Genomic DNA, 13,161 nt, shown 5'->3' with positions numbered 1-13,161 from the left:
CACAATTTACAACATTAGTGTTTCTTACACCTGTTAGGAGGAGCATTACAGAATAAGCACACTAAGGCCTTAGTACTTTTCTGCTTATCTTTATCTGTCAACCAAGATGAAGAGGGCAGGGAGTAAGGCACGTGGGCGTGGGCGCGGAGCAGGGAGAGGAGCAGGGAGAGGACGTGGTGATTCTGTGCCTGCTGCGGGCGCCGGTGACTCGTCGTCACTCAGTTTCAGCAGGGAACAGTCCTTCATGCGCAGCTTTGTCGGAGAGCGCCGTGCACCGCTGCTGCGTGAAGACCAAATTGAAGCCGTTGTCGGGTGGATGGCAGCTAACGCCTCGGCATCGACTTCAGTTAGTGCCACATCCTCTCAGGCACAGAGCACTGGAGAGCAGCCATCTGTCTCTTCACCACCTGCCAAATTGGCCAGGCAGTCAGAGAGCCAGGACAGGAGCCGTCTCTACTTCTGTTCTCTGAATCTCTTGGCTTGGAAACAGGGGGCCAGCCAAGCAGCATTGGAGAAATGGAAGAAGAGGCAGTGTGCAGTGATGCCCAACACCTTTTTCTCTCTGACTCTGAAGAGGCAGGTGGGCCAGTGCCTCCGGTGACCACAGCGCAGTACGCATCTGATGATGAAACTCAGGTGCCGCTTTCTCGTGCGTACTGTGCTGCTGAGACTACCCAGGAGGAGCAGTTGGTGGCAGAGGGTAGTGGAGATGATGAGGTCCTTGACCCATCGTGGCGTGAGGAACAGGAAGGTGGTGGGAGCAGCTCAGAGGAAGAGCTTCCTCTTACGGGCCAAAGAGGGAGAGGGAGGGGGAAGACTGCGGAGCCTGTAGCCTCCACTTTGGCACCCGTTAGGAGCCTGTCTCTTTCCAAAGCCAAAAAGGGCGCTCCCAAGACTTGCAGTGCCTGGTCCTTTTTTGACACAGTTGCAGATGACATTTGTTTTGTCAAATGCAAGCTGTGTCATCATAAAGTAAAAAGAGGGAAAAATGTCAGCAACCTCAATACCACAAATATGTGGAAACATGTGCGGACCAGGCACGCGGTGGAGTTACAGAAACACACTGAAGATGTAGGCCAACCAACAGCGGCAGCTACCACCTCTTCAGCTCGTGTTGCCTCTTCCTCCAGCTCACGCACAGCTGGTTTGGCTTCCTCCCAGAGACCTTGTGTAATTCCACCCACAGCACCACCTTCCCAGTCATCCTCACACTCCCAGTCTACTCTACAGCCATCGGTAGTACAGGCATGGGAGAAAAGGCGGGCATTCTCGGCCAACCACCCCCGAGCACAGGCTCTGAATGCAGGCATTGCCAAACTGTTGTCCCTGGAAATGCTCTCGTTCAGGCTGGTGGAGACTGACAGCTTCCGTGACTTGATGGCATTGGCAGTCCCACAGTACAAGGTGCCCAGCCGCTTTTACTTCAGCAGGCAGGCTGTCCCTGCCCTGCACAGGCATGTTGAGGCAAACATAAAACATGCGCTACTGAACGCCGTCAGTAGCAAGGTCCACCTCACCACCGATGCGTGGACCAGTCAGCATGGACAGGGGCGATATGTTTCCCTCACTGCCCATTGGGTTAATGTTGTTGAGCCAGGTACAGATCGTGCGAGTGGCGCAGGACGTGTCCTGCCCACTCCAAGGATTGCAGGAATCCAGTCTGTACGCATCGACTCCTCCTCTTACACCAGTTCCTCTGATTCCTCTCTGCAGGATCCGTCACAGTCCACCTCCACATGGACCCGTGAACGTTTACCTATGACCGACATGAGCACAGCCGTGGCCAAACGTCAGCAGGCGTCTTGAAACTAGTTTCATTGGGCATCGAAGCCACACAGCGCAGGAGCTCTGGAATGCCATCAAGCAGGAGAGCGATGTGTGGTTACTGCCAGCGAATCTCCAGCCAGGCATGGTAGTGTGTGACAATGGCCGAAATCTGGTGGCAGCTTTGGCCCTTGGCAACCTCACTCACATCCCATGTCTGGCACATGTGCTCAATTTGGTTGTGCAGAGTTTTCTGAGGGACTATCCGGATCTTGATGCCCTGCCTGCACAAGGTCCGCCTAGAGTGTGCTCACTTGCGGCGTTCCAGCTTGGCCAGATCCCGCATTGCTGCTCTGCAGCGCCGATTCCGCCTTCCGGAACACCGCATCATATGTGACCTACCTACCCGGTGGAATTCCACGTTACATATGTTGGAGCGGTTGTGTGAGCAGCAGCAAGCAGTTATGGAGTACCAGCTGCATCAGGCGCAAAGAAGTCGCAGTCAGCGCCGATCAGACTTCACAACCACAGAGTGGGCCACTATGAAGGACGTCTGCCAGGTTTTGCGTCCTTTTGATTATTCCACGCGGATGGCAAGTGCAGATGATGCACTAGTCAGCATGACTGTCCCCCTTATCTGCCTGCTTCAGCAAAACTTTGCAAGGGTTAAGGGATGATGTGGTGGAAGAGGTGGAGGATGAGGAGTCACCTTTTCCATCAGCTTCTGGAGAGTCAGCGCCACGTGGTTCCTCACAAAGGGGTACGCAGGGGCCAATTTGTGAGGAGGATGAGGAGGAGTCAATGGAGGAGGAAGAGCTCCGTCCAGAGGAGGGAGCGACACAATTGTCCAGTGGTCAGTGTGTACAGCGAGGGTGGGGTGATGACGAGCGGGCAGAGATCATGTCTCAAGCAGGGGACAGCGTTTCTGGGCCGGTTGGCACTCTGCAGCACATGGTGGATTTCATGCTGCAGTGCCTGAGAAACGACCGCCGCATCGACCACATTCTCAACATGCCTGATTATTGGGTGTTCACCCTCCTCGATCCTCGCTACCGGGACAACGTCCAAAACCTCATCCCTGCGTTGACCCGGGAGCGTAAATTGCGGGAGTACCACGACACACTGGTGAATTCCATCATCTTCTCCTGTCCAACTGAGAGGAGTGCTGCTAGTGCTTTACAAAGCAGCTCAGTGCGTCGAGGCAGTGGGGAGGCTCTGCCCAAAGAGGGAGCAGAAGCAGTGCCTCTGCCCAAGGCAAGCCCAGTATGGCACAACTCTGGCACACTTTTGTGTGCCCGCCCCAAATGTCTACACCATCACCGGCGGCTCCAGTCAGCAGGAGGCAACGGTTCCGTCAGATGGTGACAGACTACATGGCTTGCCCTCTTACTGTACTCCCAGACGGCTCTTCCCCGTTCAAGTTTTGGGTCTCTAAGCTGGATACATGGCCAGAGCTAAGCCAGTATGCATTGGAGGTGCTGGCTTGCCCTGCGGCTAGTGTCTTATCGGAACGTGTCTTTAGTGCCGCAGGTGGTGTACTAACAGACCGTCGCATGCGACTATCCTCCGATAACGTTGACCGGCTTACTTTCCTGAAAATGAACCAGGCCTGGATCTCGCAGGAATTTGCCACTCCTCTGCCTGATTAAGTAATTGGGGTGTCATCCCAGGTCTCCTGCTGTGTTCATCTTTCTACCACCTGAACTGCTATTCCTGGGCTCCAACACCGCCAGTTGCGGCTCAGAAGTGCAGGCTGCACAGTAAAAAACATACGACCCAGTGTTATTGGGTTTCAGTAACGTCAGCTGATCCCCAGCTGTGTAGCCCGGCAATGTGTCCTGCGACCGCCACGCTGGCACAACAACCTAAATGTAAGGGAACCTGTCCCCCCCCCCCCCCCGTCGTTTGTTACTGAAAGAGCCATCTTGTGCAGCAGTAATGCTGCACAAGGAAAAGGTAGCTCTTTTTTTTTAGCTCTTTGCACACGCAGAACTTAACACTTATAAAATGTGTTCACTGATACCGTTATACCGTCCCGGAGCTGGGACTTTCCTTCGTAATGTGACGCAGCACAGCCGTCATTCCTACCCCCCTTGGTGCCATGCGCTGCCTCCTCAGCGTTGTTTTAAGCTGTCACGGAGCCTGCGCTGTTCTGTTATCCCTTGGGCATGCCCTATTTGCGCTGCCTGTCTTCTGACATAATTTGGTGTCAGGCTGGCTGCGCCTGTGCGGCCGCGGTGCCCCGAGATCCCGCCTCGCAGTGTCTTCTGATTGAGTCACACTGCGGGCCTGGGATCCATGGGCATGCGCAGTGCATATCTTCCCCTCGGGCTCTCGCTCATTTCCCTCCGCCTTCTTTAGACTGTGCGCCGTCAGCTGATCCCTAGCATGCCACGGCCGTGACAACCGCACAGTCTGAAGAAGAGGGAAGGAGGGGAGTGAGAGTCGAGGTTATGCACTGTGCATGCCCATGGTTCCAAGGCCCGCAGTGGGATTACGTTAGATGAGACTGCGAGGTGGGATCTGGAGCAGCGTGGACGCACAGGCACTGACAGCCTGACACCAAATTATGTCAGAAGACAGGCAGCGCTAATTGGGCATGGCCAAGGGCTAACAGAACAGCGCAGGCTCCGTGGCAGCTTAAAACAACGCTGAGGAGGCAGCGCACGGCATCAAGGGGATAGGAATGACAGCTGTGCTGTGTCCCATTACGAAGGAAATTCGCACCTCCGGAACGGTTTAACGGTATAAAGGGACACATTTTTAGTGTTTACTTCGGTGTTTGCAAGGAGCATAATTAAAAGAGCAACCTTTTCCTTTTGCATCCTTAGTGCTGCACAACATGGCTCTTTCAGCTACAAACGTCTTGGGGGGGGGGTTAAAGGTTTCCTTTCAACTTGCTCCAATCAGGCTTCGGCCTACACTCTGTTCCTCTGCTCCTCCTGCTGTCCCTGGGCTCTAACACCGCCAGTTGGTGCCTGGAAGTGCTGTGTGCACAGTCAACAGTCGCTCCTCTGTTATTGGGGTTCAGTAACGTCAGCTGATCCCCAGCTGTGTGTGCGGCAATACCTCCAATCTGCTCCTCCTGCTGTCCCTGGGCTCTAACACCGCCAGTTGGTGCCTGGAAGTGCTGTGTGCACAGTCAACAGTCGCTCCTCTGTTATTGGGGTTCAGTAACGTCAGCTGATCCCCAGCTGTGTGTGCGGCAATACCTCCAATCTGCTCCTCCTGCTGTCCCTGGGCTCTAACACCGCCAGTTGGTGCCTGGAAGTGCTGTGTGCACAGTCAACAGTCGCTCCTCTGTTATTGGGGTTCAGTAACGTCAGCTGATCCCCAGCTGTGTATCCGGCAACGTGTCATGCGACCGCCACGCTGGCACAACTAAAATGTAAGGGGACCTGTCCCCCCCCCCCCCTAGGCGTTTGTTACTGAAAGAGCCACCATGTGCAGCACTAATACTGCACAAGGGAAAGGTCGCTCTTGAAATTATGCTCCTTGCAAACGCTGAACTACACACTCATGTAATGTGTCCCCTCACACCGTCCAACCGTCCGGAGGTGGGACTTTCCTTTGTAATGTGACACAGCACAGCCGTCATTGCTACCCCCTTGGCACCGTGCGCTGCCTCCTTAGCGTTGTTTGATTCCGTCATGGACCCTGCGCTGTTATGTTATCCCTTGGCCATGCACAGTTTGCGCTGCCCGTCCTCTGACATCATTTGTTGTCGTCCTGGCTGCGCCTGTGCGTCCACGCTGCCCGAAATCACACCTCGCAGTGTCGTCTAATGTGATCCCCACAGTGGGCCTGGTATCCATGGCCATGCGCAGTGCATATACTAGCCTCTCACTCCCCTTCTTCACGCTTCTTCAGACTAGGCGGCGTCAGCTGATCCCTAATAGCATGCCACGGCCGTGACGCCGCACAGTCTGAAAGAAGCAGGAAGGAGGTGAGTGAGAGGCGATGATATGCACTGCGCATGCCCATGGATCCCTGGCCCGCAGTGGGACTACATTAGATGACACTGCAAGGTTGGATCTCGGGCAGCTTGGACGCACAGGCACTGCCAGCCTGACACCTACATGATGTCAGAAGACGGGCACCGCTAACTGTGCATGGCCAAGGGATAACATTACAGTGCGGGCTCCGTGACAGAACCAAACAACGTTGAGGAGGTGGTGCCCGGCACCAAGGGGGTTGGAATGACGGCTGTGCTGTGTCACATTACAAAGGAAAGTCCCACTTCCGGGATGGTTTGACGGTGTGAGGGGACACATTATATGAGTGTGTACTTCAGCGTTTGCAAGGAGCATAATTTTCGGAGCCACCATTTTCCATGTGCAGTATTACTGCTGTACAAGATGGCTCTTTCAGCAACAAATGCCTGGGGGGGGGGGTTAAAGGTTCCCTTTCAACTTGCTCCACTGCAGGCTTCGGCCTACACTCTGCTCCTCTTTGATTCCCTGGGTTTCAACACTGTCAGTTGCCACCTGGAAGTGTTGTCTACACAGAAAAAAACACTAGGTGATGTGTCAGTGGGGTTCAGCACCGCCAGCTGTTCCCCTGCTGTGTAGTCGGCAACGTGTCCAGCACAAGCCACGCTGGCACAACAGAACAAAAGCTGCCACCAGTGCAGGCTTCGGCCTACACTCTGCTCCTCTCCTCCTCCTGCTGACCCTGGGCTCAAACACCGCTAGTTTTTGCCCGGAAGTGCTAGCTGCACAGAGAAAAACACCAGCCAATGTGTTAGTGGGGTTCAGCAACGCCAGCTGTTCCCCTGCTGTGTAGCCGGCAACGTGACCTGCAAACGCCATGCAGGCACAGGAACTGAAATTAAAAGGGAACCTGGCCCCACCCCCCCAGGTGTTTCTATGTATAACAGCCACCTAGTACAGCAGTACTGCTGCATTTGTACAAGGTGGCTGACTTTTTCTCCTTGCCCACGTGGAACTCAACACGTACAAAATGTGTCTCATTGAGACCATTCCACTGTCCCTGAGGTGTGACTTTCCTTTGTAATGATACGCAGCACCCCCCTTGGTAGCGTTTCCCGTCTTTTGTCATCATGGTTAGCTGGCTGCGCCTGTGCATCCGCCCTGCTAGAAACAACGCCCCTCGTTGTCATATTTATTTTGTCAGCGAGGGTGTGGTTTATGGGCACGAGCAGTGCATATGTTCGCCTGTCTTAACTCATCTCCTTCCGCCTTCTTCAGACTGTGCGGCCTCCTGGCCGTGGTAGGCGATAAGGGATCAGCTGAGGCCGCCCAGTCTGGAGCCGGTGTAAGGACATGTGTAAGCGGCAAACCTATTTACTGCACAAGGCCACGAATCCCAGCCACGTAGTGTGATTGTTTGAAAACACACTGTGGGTCTGGGATTCATGTCCATCGCTAACCGCAACGGCCGACATGAAATGAGGTCAGAAGACAGGAAGCGCTCACAGCGCATGGCCAAGGGATCACAATAGCGCAGACTCCTGTACAGCAAATAACAACGCTCAGGAATCTGCGCCCAGTACCTAGGTGCAAATTTTGACACCTGTGCTGCGTCTCGTTAAAAAGACAAGTCACGCCTCCACAACTGTTTGACAGTATAATGGGCTAAATAGTGTACGTGTTTTAGTCAGCGTGTGCAAGGAGCAAAACAAATAGAGCAACCTTTTACTTGTGCAGCATTAATGCTGCACAAGGTGTGGCTCTTGTACCTTGCAACACCTGAGGGGGGGGTTAAAGGTAACCTTTGAAATTGGTTCAACTAGGCTTCGGCCTACACTCTGCTCCTCTACTCCTCCTGCTGACCCTGGGCTCAAACAGCGCTAGTTTTTGCCCGGAAATGCTAGCTGCACAGAGAAAAACACCAGCCAATGTGTTAGTGGGGTTCAGCACCGCCAGCTGTTCCCCCGCTGTGTAGCCGGCATCGTGTCCAGCAAAAGCCACGCTGGCACAACCGACCAAAAGCTGCCACCAGTGCAGGCTTCGGCCTACACTTTGCTCCTCTCCTCCTCCTGCTGACCCTGGGCTCAAACAACGCCAGTTTCTGCCCGGACATGCTAGCTGCACAGAGAAAAACACCAGCCAATGTGTTAGTGGGGTTCAGCACCGCCTGCTGTTCCCCCGCTGTGTAGCCGGCATCGTGTCCAGCACAAGCCACGCTGGCACAACCGACCAAAAGCTGCCACCAGTGCAGGCTTCGGCCTACACTTTGCTCCTCTCCTCCTCCTGCTGACCCTGGGCTCAAACAACGCCAGTTTCTGCCCGGACATGCAATCTGCACAGAGAAAAACACCAGTCAATGTGTCAGTGGGGTTCAGCAACGCCAGCTGTTCCCCTGCTGTGTAGCTTGCAACGTGACCTGCAAACGCCACGCAGGCACATGAACTGAAATTGAAGGGAGCCTGCCCCCCACCCACAGGTGTTTCTATGTATATCAGCCACCTTGTACAGCAGTACTGCTGCATTTGTACGAGGTGGCTGACTTTTTCTCCTTGCCCACGTGGAACTCAACACGTACAAAATGTGTCTCATTAGAGACCATTACAATGTCCCTGAGGTGTGACTTTCCTTTGTAATGACACGCAGCACCACCCTTGTTAGCGCTGCCCGTCTTTTGACATCATTGGTTAGCTGGCTGCGCCTGTGCATCTCCCCTGCTCGAAACAACGGCCCTCGGTGTCTTATTTTTTTGGACAGCGAGGGTGTGATTGATGGGCATGTGCAGTGCATATGTTTGCCTGTGTTCACTCATCTCCTTCCGCCTTCTTCAGACTGGGTGTCCTCATGGCCGCGGCAGGCGATAAGGGATCAGATGAGGCCGCCCAGTCTGAAGCAGGTGTAAGGACATGTGTGAGCGGCAAACATATTTAGTGCACCAGGGCACGAATCCCAGCACCGCAGTGTGATTTTTTAAAAACACACTGTGGGTCTGGGATTCATGTCCATCGCTAACCGCAACGGCCGACATGAAATGAGGTCAGAAGACAGGAAGCGCTCACAGCGCATGGCCAAGGGATCACAATAGCGCAGACTCCTGTACAGCAAATAACAACGCTCAGGAATCTGCGCCCAGTACCTAGGTGCAAATTTTGACACCTGTGCTGCGTCTCGTTAAAAAGACAAGTCACGCCTCCACAACTGTTTGACAGTATAATGGGCTAAATAGTGTACGTGTTTTAGTCAGCGTGTGCAAGGAGCAAAACAAATAGAGCAACCTTTTACTTGTGCAGCATTAATGCTGCACAAGGTGTGGCTCTTGTACCTTGCAACACCTGAGGGGGGGGTTAAAGGTAACCTTTGAAATTGGTTCAACTAGGCTTCGGCCTACACTCTGCTCCTCTACTCCTCCTGCTGACCCTGGGCTCAAACACCGCTAGTTTTTGCCCGGAAATGCTAGCTGCACAGAGAAAAACACCAGCCAATGTGTTAGTGGGGTTCAGCACCGCCAGCTGTTCCCCTGCTGTGTAGTCGGCAACGTGTCCAGCACAAGCCACGCTGGCACAACCGACCAAAAGCTGCCACCAGTGCAGGCTTCGGCCTACACTTTGCTCCTCTCCTCCTCCTGCTGACCCTGGGCTCAAACAACGCCAGTTTCTGCCCGGACATGCTAGCTGCACAGAGAAAAACACCAGCCAATGTGTTAGTGGGGTTCAGCACCGCCTGCTGTTCCCCCGCTGTGTAGCCGGCATCGTGTCCAGCACAAGCCACGCTGGCACAACCGACCAAAAGCTGCCACCAGTGCAGGCTTCGGCCTACACTTTGCTCCTCTCCTCCTCCTGCTGACCCTGGGCTCAAACAACGCCAGTTTCTGCCCGGACATGCTAGCTGCACAGAGAAAAACACCAGCCAATGTGTTAGTGGGGTTCAGCAACGCCAGCTGTTCCCCTGCTGTGTAGCTTGCAACGTGACCTGCAAACGCCACGCAGGCACATGAACTGAAATTGAAGGGAGCCTGCCCCCCACCCACAGGTGTTTCTATGTATATCAGCCACCTTGTACAGCAGTACTGCTGCATTTGTACGAGGTGGCTGACTTTTTCTCCTTGCCCACGTGGAACTCAACACGTACAAAATGTGTCTCATTAGAGACCATTACAATGTCCCTGAGGTGTGACTTTCCTTTGTAATGACACGCAGCACCCCCATTGTTAGCGCTGCCCGTCTCCTGACATCATTGGTTGGCTGGCTGTGCCTGTGCGTCCCCCCTGCCCGACACAACGCCCCCCGTTGTCTCATATATTTTGACTGCGAGGGTGTGATTGATGGGCACGAGCAGTGCATATGTTCCCCTGTTTTCACTCCCCTCCTTCCGCCTTCTTCTGACTGTGCGGCCTCATGGCCGCGGCATGCGATAAGGGATCAGCTGAGGCCGCCCAGTCTGAAGCAGGTGTAAGGACATGTGTGAGCGGCGAACATATTTACTGCACAAGGCCACGAATCCCAGCACCGCAGTGTGACTTTAGGAAAAGCCACTGTGGGTCTGGGATTTATGGCCATCGTTAACCGCACCGGCCAACATGAAATGAGGTCATGAGACGGCCTGCACTAACAGGGTATTGCCAAGGGATAACACAAGAGCGCAGACTCCTGTACAGCAAATAACAACGCTCAGGAATCTGCGCCCAGTACCTAGGTGCAAATTTTGACACCTGTGCTGCGTCTCGTTAAAAAGACAAGTCACGCCTCCACAACTGTTTGACAGTATAATGGGCTAAATAGTGTACGTGTTTAATTCAGCGTGTGCAAGGAGCAAAATTAAATAGAGCAACCTTTGACTTGTGCATCATTAATGCTGTTCAAGGTGTGGCTCTTGTACCTTGCAACACCTGAGGGGGGGGTTAAAGGTAACCTTTGAAATTGGTTCAACTAGGCTTCGGCCTACACTCTGCTCCTCTACTCCTCCTGCTGACCCTGGGCTCAAACACCGCTAGTTTTTGCCCGGAAATGCTAGCTGCACAGAGAAAAACACCAGCCAATGTGTTAGTGGGGTTCAGCACCGCCAGCTGTTCCCCTGCTGTGTAGTCGGCAACGTGTCCAGCACAAGCCACGCTGGCACAACAGAACAAAAGCTGCCACCAGTGCAGGCTTCGGCCTACACTTTGCTCCTCTCCTCCTCCTCCTGCTGACCCTGGGCTCTAACACCGCTAGTTTTTGCCCGGACATGCAATCTGCACAGAGAAAAACACCAGTCAATGTGTCAGTGGGGTTCAGCAACGCCAGCTGTTCCCCTGCTGTGTAGCTTGCAACGTGACCTGCAAACGCCACGCAGGCACATGAACTGAAATTGAAGGGAGCCTGCCCCCCACCCCCCCAGGTGTTTCTATGTATATCAGCCACCTTGTACAGCAGTACTGCTGCATTTGTACGAGGTGGCTGACTTTTTCTCCTTGCCCACGTGGAACTCAACACGTACAAAATGTGTCTCATTAGAGACCATTACAATGTCCCTGAGGTGTGACTTTCCTTTGTAATGACACGCAGCACCCCCATTGTTAGCGCTGCCCGTCTCCTGACATCATTGGTTGGCTGGCTGTGCCTGTGCGTCCCCCCTGCCCGACACAACGCCCCCCGTTGTCTCATATATTTTGACTGCGAGGGTGTGATTGATGGGCACGAGCAGTGCATATGTTCCCCTGTTTTCACTCCCCTCCTTCCGCCTTCTTCTGACTGTGCGGCCTCATGGCCGCGGCATGCGATAAGGGATCAGCTGAGGCCGCCCAGTCTGAAGCAGGTGTAAGGACATGTGTGAGCGGCGAACATATTTACTGCACAAGGCCACGAATCCCAGCACCGCAGTGTGACTTTAGGAAAAGCCACTGTGGGTCTGGGATTTATGGCCATCGTTAACCGCACCGGCCAACATGAAATGAGGTCATGAGACGGCCTGCACTAACAGGGTATTGCCAAGGGATAACACAAGAGCGCAGACTCCTGTACAGCAAATAACAACGCTCAGGAATCTGCGCCCAGTACCTAGGTGCAAATTTTGACACCTGTGCTGCGTCTCGTTAAAAAGACAAGTCACGCCTCCACAACTGTTTGACAGTATAATGGGCTAAATAGTGTACGTGTTTAATTCAGCGTGTGCAAGGAGCAAAATTAAATAGAGCAACCTTTGACTTGTGCATCATTAATGCTGTTCAAGGTGTGGCTCTTGTACCTTGCAACACCTGAGGGGGGGGGTTAAAGGTAACCTTGGAAATTGGTTCAACTAGGCTTCGGCCTACACTCTGCTCCTCTACTCCTCCTGCTGACCCTGGGCTCAAACACCGCTAGTTTTTGCCCGGAAATGCTAGCTGCACAGAGAAAAACACCAGCCAATGTGTTAGTGGGGTTCAGCACCGCCAGCTGTTCCCCCGCTGTGTAGCCGGCATCGTGTCCAGCACAAGCCACGCTGGCACAACCGACCAAAAGCTGCCACCAGTGCAGGCTTCGGCCTACACTTTGCTCCTCTCCTCCTCCTCCTGCTGACCCTGGGCTCTAACACCGCTAGTTTTTGCCCGGACATGCAATCTGCACAGAGAAAAACACCAGTCAATGTGTCAGTGGGGTTCAGCAACGCCAGCTGTTCCCCTGCTGTGTAGCTTGCAACGTGACCTGCAAACGCCACGCAGGCACATGAACTGAAATTGAAGGGAGCCTGCCCCCCACCCCCCCAGGTGTTTCTATGTATAACAGCCACCTTGTACAGCAGTACTGCTGCATTTGTACGAGGTGGCTGACTTTTTCTCCTTGCCCACGTGGAACTCAACACGTACAAAATGTGTCTCATTAGAGACCATTACAATGTCCCTGAGGTGTGACTTTCCTTTGTAATGACACGCAGCACCACCCTTGTTAGCGCTGCCCGTCTTTTGACATCATTGGTTAGCTGGCTGCGCCTGTGCATCTCCCCTGCTCGAAACAACGCCCCTCGGTGTCTTATTTTTTTGGACAGCGAGGGTGTGATTGATGGGCATGTGCAGTGCATATGTTTGCCTGTGTTCACTCATCTCCTTCCGCCTTCTTCAGACTGGGTGTCCTCATGGCCTCGGCAGGCGATAAGGGATCAGATGAGGCCGTCCAGTCTGAAGCAGGTGTAAGGACATGTGTGAGCGGCAAACATATTTACTGCACCAGGGCACGAATCCCAGCACCGCAGTGTGATTTTTTAAAAACACACTGTGGGTCTGGGATTCATGTCCATCGCTAACCGCAACGGCCAACATGAAATGAGGTCATAAGACAGGAAGCGCTCACAGCGCATGGCCAAAGGATCACAAGAGCGCAGACTCCTGTACAGCAACTAACAACGCTCAGGAAGCTGCGCCCATGCAAAAAGGTGTTTTCGACACCTGTGCTGCTTTTCTTTAAAAAGACAAGTCACGCCTCCACTACTGTTAAACAGTATAATGGGCTAAATAGTCTAC

At 53.7% G+C, this 13,161-nt stretch overlaps 1 protein-coding gene across 2 annotated transcripts in view; it reads right to left on the bottom strand.

Annotated features, from left to right (window-relative positions):
* Window positions 1–13,161, bottom strand: part of SGCZ (sarcoglycan zeta) — a 2,021,747-nt gene that overhangs the window by 1,914,678 nt on the left and 93,908 nt on the right. The window lies entirely within an intron of this gene.

This window comes from Ranitomeya imitator, chromosome 1 (assembly GCF_032444005.1).
Source record: "Ranitomeya imitator isolate aRanImi1 chromosome 1, aRanImi1.pri, whole genome shotgun sequence".
Taxonomy (NCBI): domain Eukaryota; kingdom Metazoa; phylum Chordata; class Amphibia; order Anura; family Dendrobatidae; genus Ranitomeya; species Ranitomeya imitator.
The sequence above is the reverse complement of the archived record's forward strand: the minus strand, read 5'-3'. Positions and strand labels throughout refer to the sequence as shown.